The sequence below is a fragment of the Notamacropus eugenii genome, chromosome 1, assembly GCF_028372415.1.
Source record: "Notamacropus eugenii isolate mMacEug1 chromosome 1, mMacEug1.pri_v2, whole genome shotgun sequence".
NCBI classification, from domain to species: Eukaryota; Metazoa; Chordata; class Mammalia; order Diprotodontia; family Macropodidae; genus Notamacropus; species Notamacropus eugenii.
This window is the reverse complement of record NC_092872.1, coordinates 511,365,778-511,380,095: the sequence shown is the minus strand read 5'-3', so window position 1 is coordinate 511,380,095 and position 14,318 is coordinate 511,365,778. Positions and strand designations below refer to the sequence as shown.

Genomic DNA, 14,318 nt, shown 5'->3' with positions numbered 1-14,318 from the left:
AGGCAGTTTTCAGAGAAAGAAATTAGAGCTATCTATAGTCATATGAAAAAAGTGCTCTTAATCAGTATTGATTAAAGAGATGCAAATCAAAACAACTCTGAGGTACCACATCACACCTATCAGATTGGCTAACATGACAAAACAGGAAGATGATAAATGTTGGAAAAGATGTGGGAGAGTTGGAACACTAATTCATTATTGGTGGAGCTGTGAGCTGATCCAACCATGCTGGAGAATAATTTGAAACTATGCCCAAAAGGCTACAAAAATATGCATACCCTTTGACCCAGCAATATCACTTCTAGTACTGTATCTTAAAGAGATCATAAAAATCAGTAAGGGTCCCACATGTACAAAAATATTCATAGTAGTTCTCTTTGTGGTGGCAAGAATTGGAAGTTGAGGGGATGCCCATCAATTGGGGAATGGCTGAACAATTTGTGGCACATACATGTAATGGATACTATTGTGCTATAAGAAATGATGAACAGGATGACTTCAGAGAGACCATGAAGGACTTCTATGAACTGATGCTGAGTGAAAGGAGTAGAACCAGGAGAACATTGTTGGCTTAGTCCTTCACAGTAATTCAAGGACTTAAAACATTCCCAAAGGACTCTTCAGGCAAAATGTTTTCCACATCCAGAGAAAGAACTAACAAATTCGAATGATTTTCATATTGTTTGGATGTGTAGAACACCTAAGTGAATCACACTGTCCTCACAGCTTTTGTACAGTGGTCAAGACAGATGTTTCAAAGGAATTTTAACTCTTGCCCTCTCAAAAAGAAAGAAGGAGAATATTTTCTCTTATGTTATGTTCTGGTTTCATCTGTTTTTCTCTCATGATTTTTCCCATTCATTTTAATTCTTCTATGCAACATGACTAATGTGAAAATGTCTTTAAGTAAACAAATAAATAGACAAACAAATAAGTGAATGGACAGACAAACAACCAAAAAAATAAATAAATGAACTAATAAATAGATAGATTGATATGTAAATAAATAAGTAAAAAAAATCGTATTATCAGATGAGTGAAGGATGGATTGAAATGAGAAAAGACTTGAGGAAAGGAAACAAAACTGAAAGGAATTCTAATAGTCTAGGAAAGAGGTGATGAGAACTTGTATAAGGATGTTTGCTGTGTGAGTGGAGAGAGGGTATACACATAGAGGGAACTGAAATGAAACCTAGCAATAGACTGGATAAGTGTATACATGAAAGAGTTTAGCATGATACAGATTGAAAACTTGGGAGACTAGAAGAATTCATTCTTGAGAGCTGGTAATAGACAAGTTCAGAATGGAGGGTTTGGGCAACGAGACATTTATGTTTAGCACTGGTTGAGTGTAAATTGCCTATGGAACTTTCAATTTGAGATATCCAAAAGGCAGTGGGTAGAACCGCACTATATCTCAGGAGAATTATATCACCAAGAGACATAGGAGTATGCATAGTATATATGTATTTGAGCAAAGCAGAATTGAGACAGCACAAAGTAAATGCAGGATGCACAAATTTTGGATATCCACCCCAAATATTCACATATCTGTGAATCTGTGCCCAACCTGTGGTAGAGCATTCCAAGTTCATATCAGTCTGATCAGCCACAGTCGGACACACTGAACTTTCACTTCATCATGGTGATGCCATTTTGGTCCTTTTCAAAGATGAGGGACAATAACAACAATGTATATAGTATATGGAGAAAAGAGAAAGTCAGGATAGAGACTGAGAGATACACTAACAGATAATAAATGTAATCTAAATGAAAAGCTAGCAAAGGAGACTAAGGAGTGATCAGAGAGGAATAAGGAAAACTAAGAGAAAAATGTCACAAAAACCTCGAAAGGAGAGAATATACATGAGGAGATGATAAACAATGTAAAATGCTACAGGGAAGCCAAGAAATCTGAGAGTTGAGAATTGGTTATTCCATTTGGCAATAAATAGAGAAACTCTGGAGAGAATCGTATCAATGTAAATTATGAAGCCAGATTGCAGATGTTTTAGAATAGAGTGAGTTAGAAGAGTGAGAGAAGATTGGAGTCTCTTAGTGTGGACAGCTTCTCAAGGGATTTAACTAATCAGAGGAAGAAAGAAAATACTGTTATAGCTATTAGAAATGAGGGGATCAAGTGAAGATTTTTTTAAGGATGGGGTAAGAAAGGGAATGTGTATAGGCAGAAGGGAAAGCATTAGTAGAGAAAAAAAATTTAAAGTTAAAAGTGAGTGGGGTGACAATGGGGATAATCTGTTAGAGAGGGTGGTAGGAAATAGGATCAAGGGTGCATGTGAAGGGTTTACCTTTGGAAGGAGAAGAGCCAATTCTTCATCTGAGGCTGTACTGAAGGAGAGATTGAGGAAGGATGTCTGAGTAATGGGAGACAAAGAGAAGAAAAGAGGAGTATGATCTCAATATATTATTTTAATTATCAGGTGATGTTCTTATTTGGGAGGGAAGGGGAGGAAAGCCATTGAAGTCCCTAAAAGGGATAAGAATATTTAGAACCATTGGTTAAGGGAAGAGTATAAAGACTGCCTTTCTACAAAGAGGGCCTAAATAAGATTAGATATATGCCTTGTGTTTGCCTCAGGAGAAGACTCACAAATATTTTTTTTTTGCATTTTTTTTCATTTTTGCCTCTATTTATTAAGCTCACTCATTTTGTTTATATAATTTTTACATTCAGAAAACATATTACTTGAAAAATGCATGAAAAAAATAAAAGCTGAAAATATATACGCACTTGGTATTTTGCATATAATCAGCTTTTTGAGAGGGCAAGAGTTAAAGTTCTCTTGAAAAATCTGTCTTCACCACTGTACAAAAGCTGTGATGACAGTGTGATGCACTTAGGTGTTCTACACATCCAAACAATATGAAAATCATGATGGAAAGATACTATGATTCTCTACTAAAGGAATAAATACAAATAAGTTAAAGCTTCACAGCTTCAACTGATTTTCAAGGTTTTCAAAAGATTTTGCAGTGACTCAAGTATTTATGCATTTTGCAATTATTTTCAATGGCATTTCCTAGATTTTACTATTGTTAATAGAATTACTGCAGATTTTAAGGTTTTGCTGGTTTTACATTCTGCTAAATTATTGAAACTATTATCTCGATGAGAGTTATGTAGTTCAAGGGTTAGAGTGCAAGATGTAGTCAGGAAAATGTGAGTTCACATCTTGCCTCTTACAGTATGTGACCCTTGACAAATCACAACCTCTCTTGATATCAGTTTTCTCATCTGTAAAATGTAGATAACCATAGTAGCTATTTTATAGGATTAGGTGAGGATGAAATAAGTTAACATATGTAAAACAGTTTGAAAATCTTAGCACTATATAAATACTGGCAATTGGTAGTAGTAGTAGTAGTAGTAGTAGTAGTAGTAGTAGTAGTAGTAGTAGTAGTAGTAGTAGTAGTATTCTTGATGAAAAGACCAGAAATCAATAGAAAATTTGACTTTCATATACAAGAGTCAAAAAAAGCATAGAAAGGTAAACAGGAAATGGAAATCATAAGGGACTTAATATGGTTAAACTCTTAAAATTCCTATGTGGGAAAATATTTGTAATCCATAAGACCTTTCTCGTTATTAGGGTAGTTAAAAGGAGTTTGTAGACAGACAACACAGGTGTTAAGTTGGATATGAAGGGGTAATATCTAAATAAATAAAATTAAGGGGTGAGTGAAATGTCCTGGGAGAAAGGGAAAGTTAGAAGGTGGTAAATTATCTCAGATAAAAGACACAAGAAAAGTCTTTTGCAGTAAGTGGAAGAAGAGGAGGGAACTAAGGGAAGTGAGTGAACCTTATTCTCATCAGAATTGACTAAAGGGGGAATAACATGCACACATTTTATTATCAAAATCTATCTTACTCTATAAGAAAGTAGGAGGGGAAGAGTATAAGAGAAAGAGTGGGGTGATAGATGGGGACAGATTAAGAGGGGGTAGTGAGAAGGAAAACACCATTTAGGAGGAACAGAGGGAAAGGAAAGAGAATAGAATAAATGGGGAATGGGATAAGAAGAAATACAGTTAGCAATAATAATTGTGAAAAAATTCTGAAGCAAATTTATCTGAGAAAACCTTCATTTCTCAAACATATAGAGAATTGGGTCAAGTTTATAAAAATATGAACCCTTCCCCAGTTGAAAGATGATCAGAAAATAAAATCAGTTTCCAGATGAAGTAATCAATGATACCTACAACCATATGAAAAAATACTTGAACTCACTATTGATTTAAGAAATGCAAATTGAAACAATTCTTAGGTAGTGCCTCATACCTATTAGATTGGCTAATAGGAAGAAAAAGGCACTGACGCTTGTGAGTATAAATGCAAGGAAAATTAGATATTAATGCACTATTAGTAGATTTAGGAATTGATTTAACAATTCTATAGAACAATTTGGAACTATGCCCAAAGAATTAGAAATTGAGGGGAAGTCCATCAATTAGGGAATGGTTAAACAAATTGTGGTATGTGATTATGATGGAATGCTATTATTCTATAAGAAATGAGGAGCAGGATTCCTTCACAAAGGCCTGGAAAGATTTATATGGACTGATACAAAGTGAAATGTACTGTGTACAAAGTAACAACAATATCGTAAGACGATCAGCAGTGAATGACTTAAATATTCTCAGCAATACAACAATCCAAGACAACTCTGAAAGACTTATGATGAAAAATGCTATCTATCCCCAGAGAAAGAACTGATGATATCTGAATACAGATTTAAAAATACTTTTTTGACTCTTTTCTTTTGCAACATTATTATTTTGGATATGTTTTGCGAGACTGCATATGTATAACTTCTATTGAGTTGCTTGCCTTCTCAATGACAATGGGGAAGAAGGGAGAGATTTGGAACTCAAACTTTTAAAACCAAGAGTTAAAATATTTTTATATGTAACTAGGGAAAATAAAATACTAAATAAAGAGAAAAAAAGATCACTTGAAAGTCATTCAGTTTTGCTTGGTAGATGATACTTGGTTGTAATCCTGCCTTTTTTACACTCTGGAATAGCATAACCCAAGCCCTCTGATCCTTTACTGATGTAGAACCTGTTAATTCTTGTATTATTCAGATCATGGCTCCATAATACTTGAATTATTTCTTTCTCGAAGCTTACAATACTTTCTCCTTCACCTGAGAACTCAGTAATTTGGCTGTAATATTCCTGGGAGTTTTCATTTTGGGATCTCTTTTAGGAGGTGTAGCACCAACACAACATTCACAGAGCCTACAGCAACTATAAATATGCTGGTGCAATTCTGAATCACAAAATATAACTGACTATCCACATGGAAGACAGAACCAAAACATTTATTTAAACACCAGAAAGCCAAATCCCAACACCAGAAAGTCAAATCCCAACACCAGAAAGTCAAATCCATCATAACAACAAGGAAATCTATGCACAATAACAATGAAGCTGGCACCACCATCCCCAAACCATTCCCCTGCTAGGGCTTCCTATAAACAAACACTCATAGCTCACTGCCTGCTTTTTCCCTCTCCCATGTCTCTAACTGCTGTGTCCAACTTCCTCACCACTTTGCTCCATTTTTCCTATTCCACCCATACAACAAGGTCCTCCCACCACAGACTTATGTGACTCAGGCTCCCATGTGACTCAGGCAGGTCACATTGGCCTATCAATAGATGGAAAAGATCTTCCCATTATCCAAAAATACATTAACAATACATTTAGCCCCAAGATCTTTCGTATCTATTACATAGGTTAATGGAAGCTTAAGGGTAACTGGTAGAAACAGAACTTTACAGCAATATAACAGGGATAGCACAAAATAAGCATATAAAACAATATTTTAGGGTGGGATTTGAGCACAAGCACCCCATTATCCCCCTTCAAATAAATGGGCCCCAAAATCTTGGGGTAATGGACAAAGATCTCTTTTTCCATAGCTACTGAGATTGGATGTAGAGCTGTCCCTGCTCTGAGGTCCCATTTGAGGGGTCAATTCTTTAGCTGACATCTGGAGCTTGGTTGACACTAGGTGCAGGGATGACACATCATAGTCATGGAGAGGGGGTGACATCTGGCTTAAGTGATCAGGCAACACCTGCAGGTGGAGGGCACAAATTTTGCAAGAAACAAATCTAGCAAACAAGTTTAACAGATTAAAAAAGCCAAAAAGAAACAGGGAGATAATAATCAGAAGCAGGGTAGATATAGGATCAGTCATGAATCCATGAACCCATAGCCTTATTTATTGTTTATTGTTTTCTAATATTTAGATTTGGGTTCATCATTCTGGCTAGAGATGTACTTTCTTTAATCTAAGCTGAGGCCTGACCAATTTCCTATTCTCCCTGCAGGTGTGATGAAGTTGGATACAATGTTTCAGGAGGATCTGTAAGGGCAGTTCTTATTTCCCTGATCAGTCTAATATCAAGCCCAAGCCCCTTTTCTTGACACATTTTGTATAGTTCATTAGGTGGAATACTATCTAGTCTTCCAAAATCTACCACTGCTCTCAGTAGAACAATAAACAAATCTTTTCTTGTCAGTCTATTCTGACTTTGAATCTGCCGGCTATTTACTCTTCTCTCTCAAGGATATTTATGTTTTCCTCATGCTCCTAAATCACTTAACTGAGAAATCTTATCCAGCACCCCCAAAAGATGATGCTCTATTTACCCAATAAGTAGAATCAGAATTTGATGTTTGTAAGCAGGAGGAGTCATCTTCGCTATGATATTTCTATGAAAAACTACTAAGAGGTACAATGATAAACCTCAGAGTATCTCAGCATTATCTCTGTCTTTAATTTTCTTATACAGTCCCTAAGTGAATACCAGGGTCTATCCAAACGGCCACATGGAGGCAGTAGGATACTTCCTGTTGTATCCATCCGCAGCCAAAGCTAACAGATTAATGCATTGTTACCTCTTTGCATGTGGTAATCCCTAAGAGCTTGCTGCACAAAAAGATTCTGACTAATGCGAAGCAATTTATGCTATTTATTGATATTCCTTGGGTGCCTTCATCACTGATTCTCACTATACAAGACACTAATGATTTCCTATCCTTTGGGTGAACTGACTCAAAACATATGTGACCTCCTGTGGAGTAAAATCCTGAAGTACCTCCTTAAACATTGTGTAGGCCCCCTGGTTCTCCTGCTTTCTTATTAATGTTGGGCAAATGTCCACACTTGTAAAAACCTCCTAACCTAATTTTGTTTCATTTTCCTCCTTTGCATCTTCTTGGCAGTTGTGAGGGCAATTAAGTGTAGCCTATGAAAGGGCTGCATGTGCATTCTTTTTGTTAGCTTTTTCCTTCTTTTTGAAAGCTAAATTAACAGCAACTGTTCTTCTACCACCCAAGACACCCCAGTTTACTCTTTTAAAGGAGAGCCTCAATGTTGTGCACAGAAAAATTCCCATGCAAGCCAGACAACTCCCTTTCCATCTGAGCTTTTTCTTCCAGCATCTTGTCTCTGCTTTTACATGTAAGGTGATAACTTGTTAGCTACGCCCAGTCTCTCCTATACACCTCTGCCGGTTCTTTCCCTAGTTCTATTGGTATTCCTTGAAAACATCTTTCCAAATCACTAGTTTCTCCCTTCCATAGCCTCAACTCCCAGTTTTCACAGAGCCCTGTGCTTTTAGCCCATTCTCACATCCTGGGATATCCATTTCTCTCTTTAAAGCCCTTCTTCCTCCAAATAGAAGTATGATATTTCTATCCCATCACTGGCGCCAAATGTAGCACCAATATGATATTCACAACACCTACAGTGGCTATGAATATGCTGGAGTAATTCTGAATCACAAAATATTACAAACTCTCCATATGGAAGATAGAACCAAAACATTTATTTAAGCACCAGAAAGCCAAATTCCAGCACCAGAAAGTCAAATCCATCATAGCAACAAAGAAATCTATAAACAATAAAAATGCAGGGGGCACCATCATCCACAAGTCTTCCCGCTGTTAAGGCCTTCCCACAAATAAACGCAGCTCATTGCCTGTTTCCTATCTCTCCCTCACCTCTACTGCTCTGTCCAACTTCCTCTCAAATCTGCTCTACCTTTCCTGCTTCACCCATTCTGCAAGCTCCTCCCACCACAGACTCATGTGACTCAGTCTTCCATGTGACTCAAGCAGGTCCATGGGTCTATTAATGGATGGGAAGGATCTTCCCATTATGCATATATACATTAAAAATACAGAAGATGATCTGTAGATTCTTTTCATTGCTCTTTTCCCTTCTAGTTCTAATATCTCATTACAATTTTCCTTGACAATTTCTTGAAAGTTTATGTCCAGGCTCTTGTTCTCATCATGGATTTCAGGTAGTCCAATAATTTTAAAGTTATCTTTCCTGAATCTATTTTCCAGTTTAGTTCTACTTCTGATGTTATGTTTCATATTGTCTTCTATTCTTTTTTCATTCTTTTGGTTTTGCTTTGTTGCTTTTTGATTTTTCACAGAGTTATTAGCTTCCATTTGCTCAATTCTAAATTTTATGGAATTATTTTTTTCTATGAGTTTTTGTACTACTTATTCCATTTGGCCAACTCTACTTTTTTTTTTTTTAGGTTAACAACAAAAATAAAATTTATTTATTCCATGACAAATAACTAAAATTAGTTTTTTAAAATAAAAGTAAGTCATCTCAGATGCTGTGATTAACCTTTAAGTGATATTAAAAAGCTTCAGCATCATCCTTTTTAATGTCAATATTTTGCACAATTTAGATAAAGTTTTTGAAGGAAGTTTGAGCAATAAAAAAAACAAAACAAAAAAAGAAATTTAAAAAAAGAAGAAAAAGAAAAGTAACCACTGAGAAACTTATGTATCTAGTAAGGTTTGGTTAGTATCAATTTTTAAAATTACACCCAGAATTTGAATTACCCTAATTGTCATCCCAATCAATTGTCTCTTGTTGGACTTCAGGTACTTTGTAAGCAAAATTGAACTAATAAACTTAACACCTAATGACTGAATTGTCTGTAGAGAATCTGCTATATAATAACTGAGTTTAGAATTGGAATTCTTCAATAAAGCTAAAACTTTATCTATTTGATTCCACTGATTAAAAATGCAGTTTTAGAAAGTCTGCTTCTGTGGCAAATTCCTAGAACTAAATTATAAACACAAAGCATTGTGTTGTAAATGTCATACTGCTGAAGAGCTATTTGTTGGAGAACAAATGCTAAGAGCAATCTAATTGTAAAAATTCTGATTTTTCAAAACACTGTTTGTATGAAGCAAAATTTGGAAAACCAATATTTACCTTTAAAATCTCAAAAACATTACAGTATCAGTGGAAGCACTAATATGTAACCCCTAAATTTTCACCTGCCCACTTCAACTGTGAACTGAACATAGAACCAATTACTAAGTGAATATCCAAAGTAGAACAGTTTCAATGCAAAACAAACACAACATACTAAGAAAACACAACTTGGACAGAAAGTCTAGCAATAAGTTGTCAAAAAATTCAGAATTAACTTTCTATAATAGTGAAAAACAGGAACCCTCTATGCTCATAATAAAAAAGTAACTATTTCGTCTACAACACTGAAAGCTTCAGCAGAGAAGATTCAAAGAGATTTGGGCATAGTCCTACTTCTTCTAAAGTGATACACTCTTTTGTCCTTGAAGTAGTCATCTTGTGTGAGAAGAGCATTTCTCAGTCTTGTCTCTGGATTAAACAAGCAGAATATCACTGTCTGTATGTTTTGGACCATAGATTTCTTTTGCTGGCTATTCCATCAGGACTGTGTGACCTTATGAAAGGAGCACTCTGTCTGCAGGACTTCAGGCCTTGAGTCCACTTCACTGCAGTGATAATTCACAGCTGATTAAGCCAGACATATAACATAACTCCTTTGTTCTCCAGTAGGACACTGTGGAGGTACCTGCTAGTTATATATGGGTAGCTGGTGGTATCCAGTGATTAGTTGGACTGGTGAACTGGGGTAAGGAGGATATGACTGGACATATTGAGTGATGGGATTCATTAGAGGTGGAGGCTACATATATATCTCTGTATTTGGATTAGTCCAGACACTATGAAGCTGCTGCTGGTGGAGGGTTAAACACATGATAGGCACATAAATTTTGTTTCCTGATTACTGATTCCAGTTTCAACTTTTTACCATGTAAATTTATCTTTCTGCACATCCACATGATTATAAAATGAAACAAATCCATAGTCTTTGGACATATCAGTTTGATCAGTGATTATCTTAACTTCCTTCACTGAACCATGTCTAGCAAAGAAGCTTCTAATTTCTGTTTCATCCATCCTAACATCAATTCCATCAACAAAGACTATGTTTGACATGATTTTGCCTTCTGTCAAAACATACCGTTGGCTGACTCTGGTGGATGATGATAGGGTGATGATTTTGCTTAAGATGGTTGAGTTTGTGAGGGTCAGAGACAAGATGGCAGAAGAGAAAGACCACCTGCTCTAGCTCTCCTCCCATAGCCCATAAAATGCCTGTAAAAAATAACCCTAAACAAATTCTAGAGCAGCAGAAGCCACAAAACAACAGTGAAAGAAATTTTCAGCTCAAGACAGCCTGGAAGACTGATAGGAATTGCACTAGGCTCAGAGTGGAGTGCAGCCCTTGGAGGACAGCCCAGCAGGCCAAAAAGCTCAAGCAAGCCTCGGGGTGGAATTCCTGGCAGCAGCTGTAATTTCCAGATTACTAAACCACAAAGGCTGAAGACAGCTTCAAAGGTCAGTGAGACCTTTCCTTTCACCTTCATAAGAAGGGAACATGGTCTGGCCCCAGCAGCCCCGGACAGGCAGTGGTCACTGCAGCACAGCATCCATTTTAAGAGAGCCCCACATAAAGCCCCTGGGGGAATCAAGCAGCTAATCTAGATCCCAGCCCTGAGTGGTGGCCCTGAGATGATAAGGAACACAGTGTTGTGTTAGAGCTGGAGGCAGTTGTGGAGAGGGAACCTGACTCACAGATTCTGGGCAGAAAATCTCTATTGCACCACTCTTGGAGCAGAGTGCAGTCCAGCCTTTTCCATGCAGCATTGGCAGGCACAGCACCCAAGCAGTTCATGGAGGTGGAATCCCTAGCAGCAGCTGCAGTTCCCATATTGCTAAACCCACAAACGTCAAAGACAGCTTCAAAGATGCTGGGCAGAAGAGCTTGCAGTATCTCCCAGACCAGACAGAAGACCAGGAGAGGAGTAAACTCCTCTCCCTTGATTGGGCCACCTTGCAGAAACTGGGAACTTACAGATCCACAGAGTATACTCTCTTCTTGACAAAGGACTCAAAAGTCAAGTAACTGGCTAGGAAAATGCCCCAAGAAAGGGAAAAAAAATTAGACTAGAAGGCTACTTTCTTGGCAAACAGGTATTTTCTTCCATCTTTTCAGATGAGGAAGAACAATGTATGCCATCAGAGGAAGACCTAAAAGTCAAGGCTTCTGCATCCAAACCTCCAAATAAATATGCAATGGTCTCAGACCATGGAAGAGCTCAAAAAGGATTTGGAAAATCAAGCAAGAGAGGTGGAGGAAAAAATGGGAAGAGAAATGAGAGCAATGCAAGAAAATCATGAAAAGCGAGTCAACAGATTGCTAAAGGAGACCCTAAAAATGCTGAAGAAAATAACACCTTTAAAAATAGGCTTGTTCAATAGGCAAAACAGGTCCAAAACCAGTGAGGAGAAGAATGCTTTAAAAAGCAAAATTAGCCAAATAGAAAAGGAGGTTCAAAAGCTCACTGAAGAAAATAGTTCTTTAAAAATTAGAATGGAGCAGATGGAAGCTAATGACTTTATGAGAAACCAAGAAATTATAAAACAAAACCTAAAGAATGAAAAAACTAGAAGGTAGTGTAAAATATCCCATTGGAAAAAACCACTGACCTGGAAAATAGTTTCAGGAGAGACAACTGAAAATTTATGGGACTACCTGAAAGCCATGATAAAAAAAGAGCTTAGACATGATCTTTCATGAAATTATCAAGGAAAATTGCCCTGATATTCTGGAACCAAAAGGTAAAATAAATATAGAAAGAATACACTGATCACCTCCTGAAAGAGATATGAAAAGAGAAAGTCCTAAGAATATTGTAACCAAATTCCAGAGTTCTCAGGTCAAGGAGAAATATTGCAAGCAGATAGAAAGAAACAATATGAATATTGTGGAAATACAATCAGGAAAACACAAGATCTATCAGCTTCTACATTAAGGGATTGAAGGGTTTGAAATATGATATTCCAGCAGTTGAAGAAACTAGGATTAAAACCAAGAATCACCTACCCAGCAAAATCGAATATAAAACTTCAGGAGAAAAAATGGTCATTCAATGAAATAGAGGACTTTCAAGCATTCTTGATGAGAAGAACAGAGCTGAATAGAAAATCTTACTTTCAAACATAAGAATCAAGTGAAACATGAAAAGATAAACAGAAAAGAGAAATCATAAGGGACTTACTAAAGTTGAACTCTTTACATTCCTACATGGAAAGATAATATTTATAATTCTTGAAACTTCTCTCAGTATTTGAGTAGTTGGAGGTATTCTACACACACACACACACACACACACACACACACACACACATGCATATACATATATATGCATACATACACACATACACACACATACATATGTATATATATATATATATATATATATATACATATAGACAGAGCACAGGTGAGTTGAATAGGAAGGGATGGTATCTAAAAAATAAAATTAAGGGGTGAAAGTGGAATATTTTGAGAGGAGAAAGAGAGAAATGGAATGGGGGCAAATGATCTATTATTAAAGAAGCAAGAAAAAGTTTTTTTCAATGGAGGGGAAAAGTGGGAAGGTAAGACGGAAAAAGTGAAGCTTACTCTCGTCACATTTGGCTTAAGGAGGGAATAACATGTACAGTCAATTTGGTATGAAAATCTATCTTACATTACAAGAAAAAAGGGAAAAGGGGATGAGTAGGAGGGATGACAGAAGAGAGGACAAATGGGAGGAGGGAATAATTAGAAGTAAACAATTTTGGGGAGGGAGAAGGTCAAAAGAGAAAATAGAATAAATGGGGGAAAGGACAGGATGAAGGAAAATATAATTAGCCTTATACAACATGACTATTATGGAAGTCTTTTACAAAATTGCTCATATATAGCCTGTACTGAATTAGTCATCTCAGTGGGGATAGGTGGTGAGGGAGGAAGGAAGAGAAATTGGAATTCAGAGTTTTAGGAACGAATATTGAGAAAGCCCCAAAACTTTAGTGCAATTTTTAAATATATATTTTAATAATTTCATTTCATATTCCCCTCATAAGTTGTCTCTCTGGAAATAGTTTTTCATTATGTGGGCTTTGAATTGTCTTGGATCATTGTCTTGATTAGCATAGCTAAGTTTTTCATAGATGGTTATGGGAAATAAGAAATACAGGTAATGAGGTACAGAAACTTATCTTGCCCTACAAGAAAAGAGAAAAGATGGGGAAAAGGGAAGAGAGAGGAGTGTGATAGAAGGGAGGGCAAAATAGGGAAGGGGGTAATCAGAATGCATAGGGTTTTGGGGTAGGGGAGGGGAAAGACAGAGAAAATTTGGAACTCAAAATTTTGTGGAAATGAATGATGAAAACTAAAAATAAATAAACATTAAAAAAATATCTTTGAGTTTGGGGTCTCAGGATTTGCAACAGACATGATCTTGGCTAGTGGTGGCAGCAGCATCTCCCTCCATGATGAATAAAGCCCCAACAGTGGAGTCAGTGTCAGCTGAGACCTGGGAGATTAAAGGCCAGTCTGACCCAGTCCCATCTGCAGTGCCTCTAGCTTGCAATCCCTTCCCTGCTTTCCCTCAGAGAAGTTGATGATGAGCCACTTGGGCAGTGCATCACCTACCCTGTCCCAGACTAGCCCTCAGCCCCCTTGCCCACCCTGCCATATGCTAGTCAATTAGTAGTTCCTTTCTTCACTGTATTTTTGTGCCACTATTTTTTTTTTTTCCATTTTGCTATTTCTGCTTTTCAAGGCATTCTCCTCATTGGTTTTTTGGACCTCTTTTACCATTTAGCCTATTCTATTTTTTAAAGTTATTTTCTTAAGTAGTTTTTATGTCTCTTGTTGACTCATTTTTCATAATTTTCTTGTTACTCTCATTCATCTTCCCAATTTTTCTTCTACCTTTCTTACTTGATTTTCAAAATCCTTTTGACCTTTTCCATTGCCTGAGACCAATGGTCTGTGCCAGACTATGATCCACTCTCACTTAACTATGACAGAGCATTGCTGATCATCTTTTTTCTTGTCTTTAGTAGGAAAATT

At 36.8% G+C, this 14,318-nt stretch overlaps 1 pseudogene; it reads right to left on the bottom strand.

The window, feature by feature from the left end:
* Positions 1–9,599: 9,599 nt before the first annotated feature.
* Positions 9,600–13,697, bottom strand: LOC140527176 (deleted in azoospermia-like; annotated as a pseudogene).
* Between the last annotated feature and the right edge of the window lie 621 nt (positions 13,698–14,318).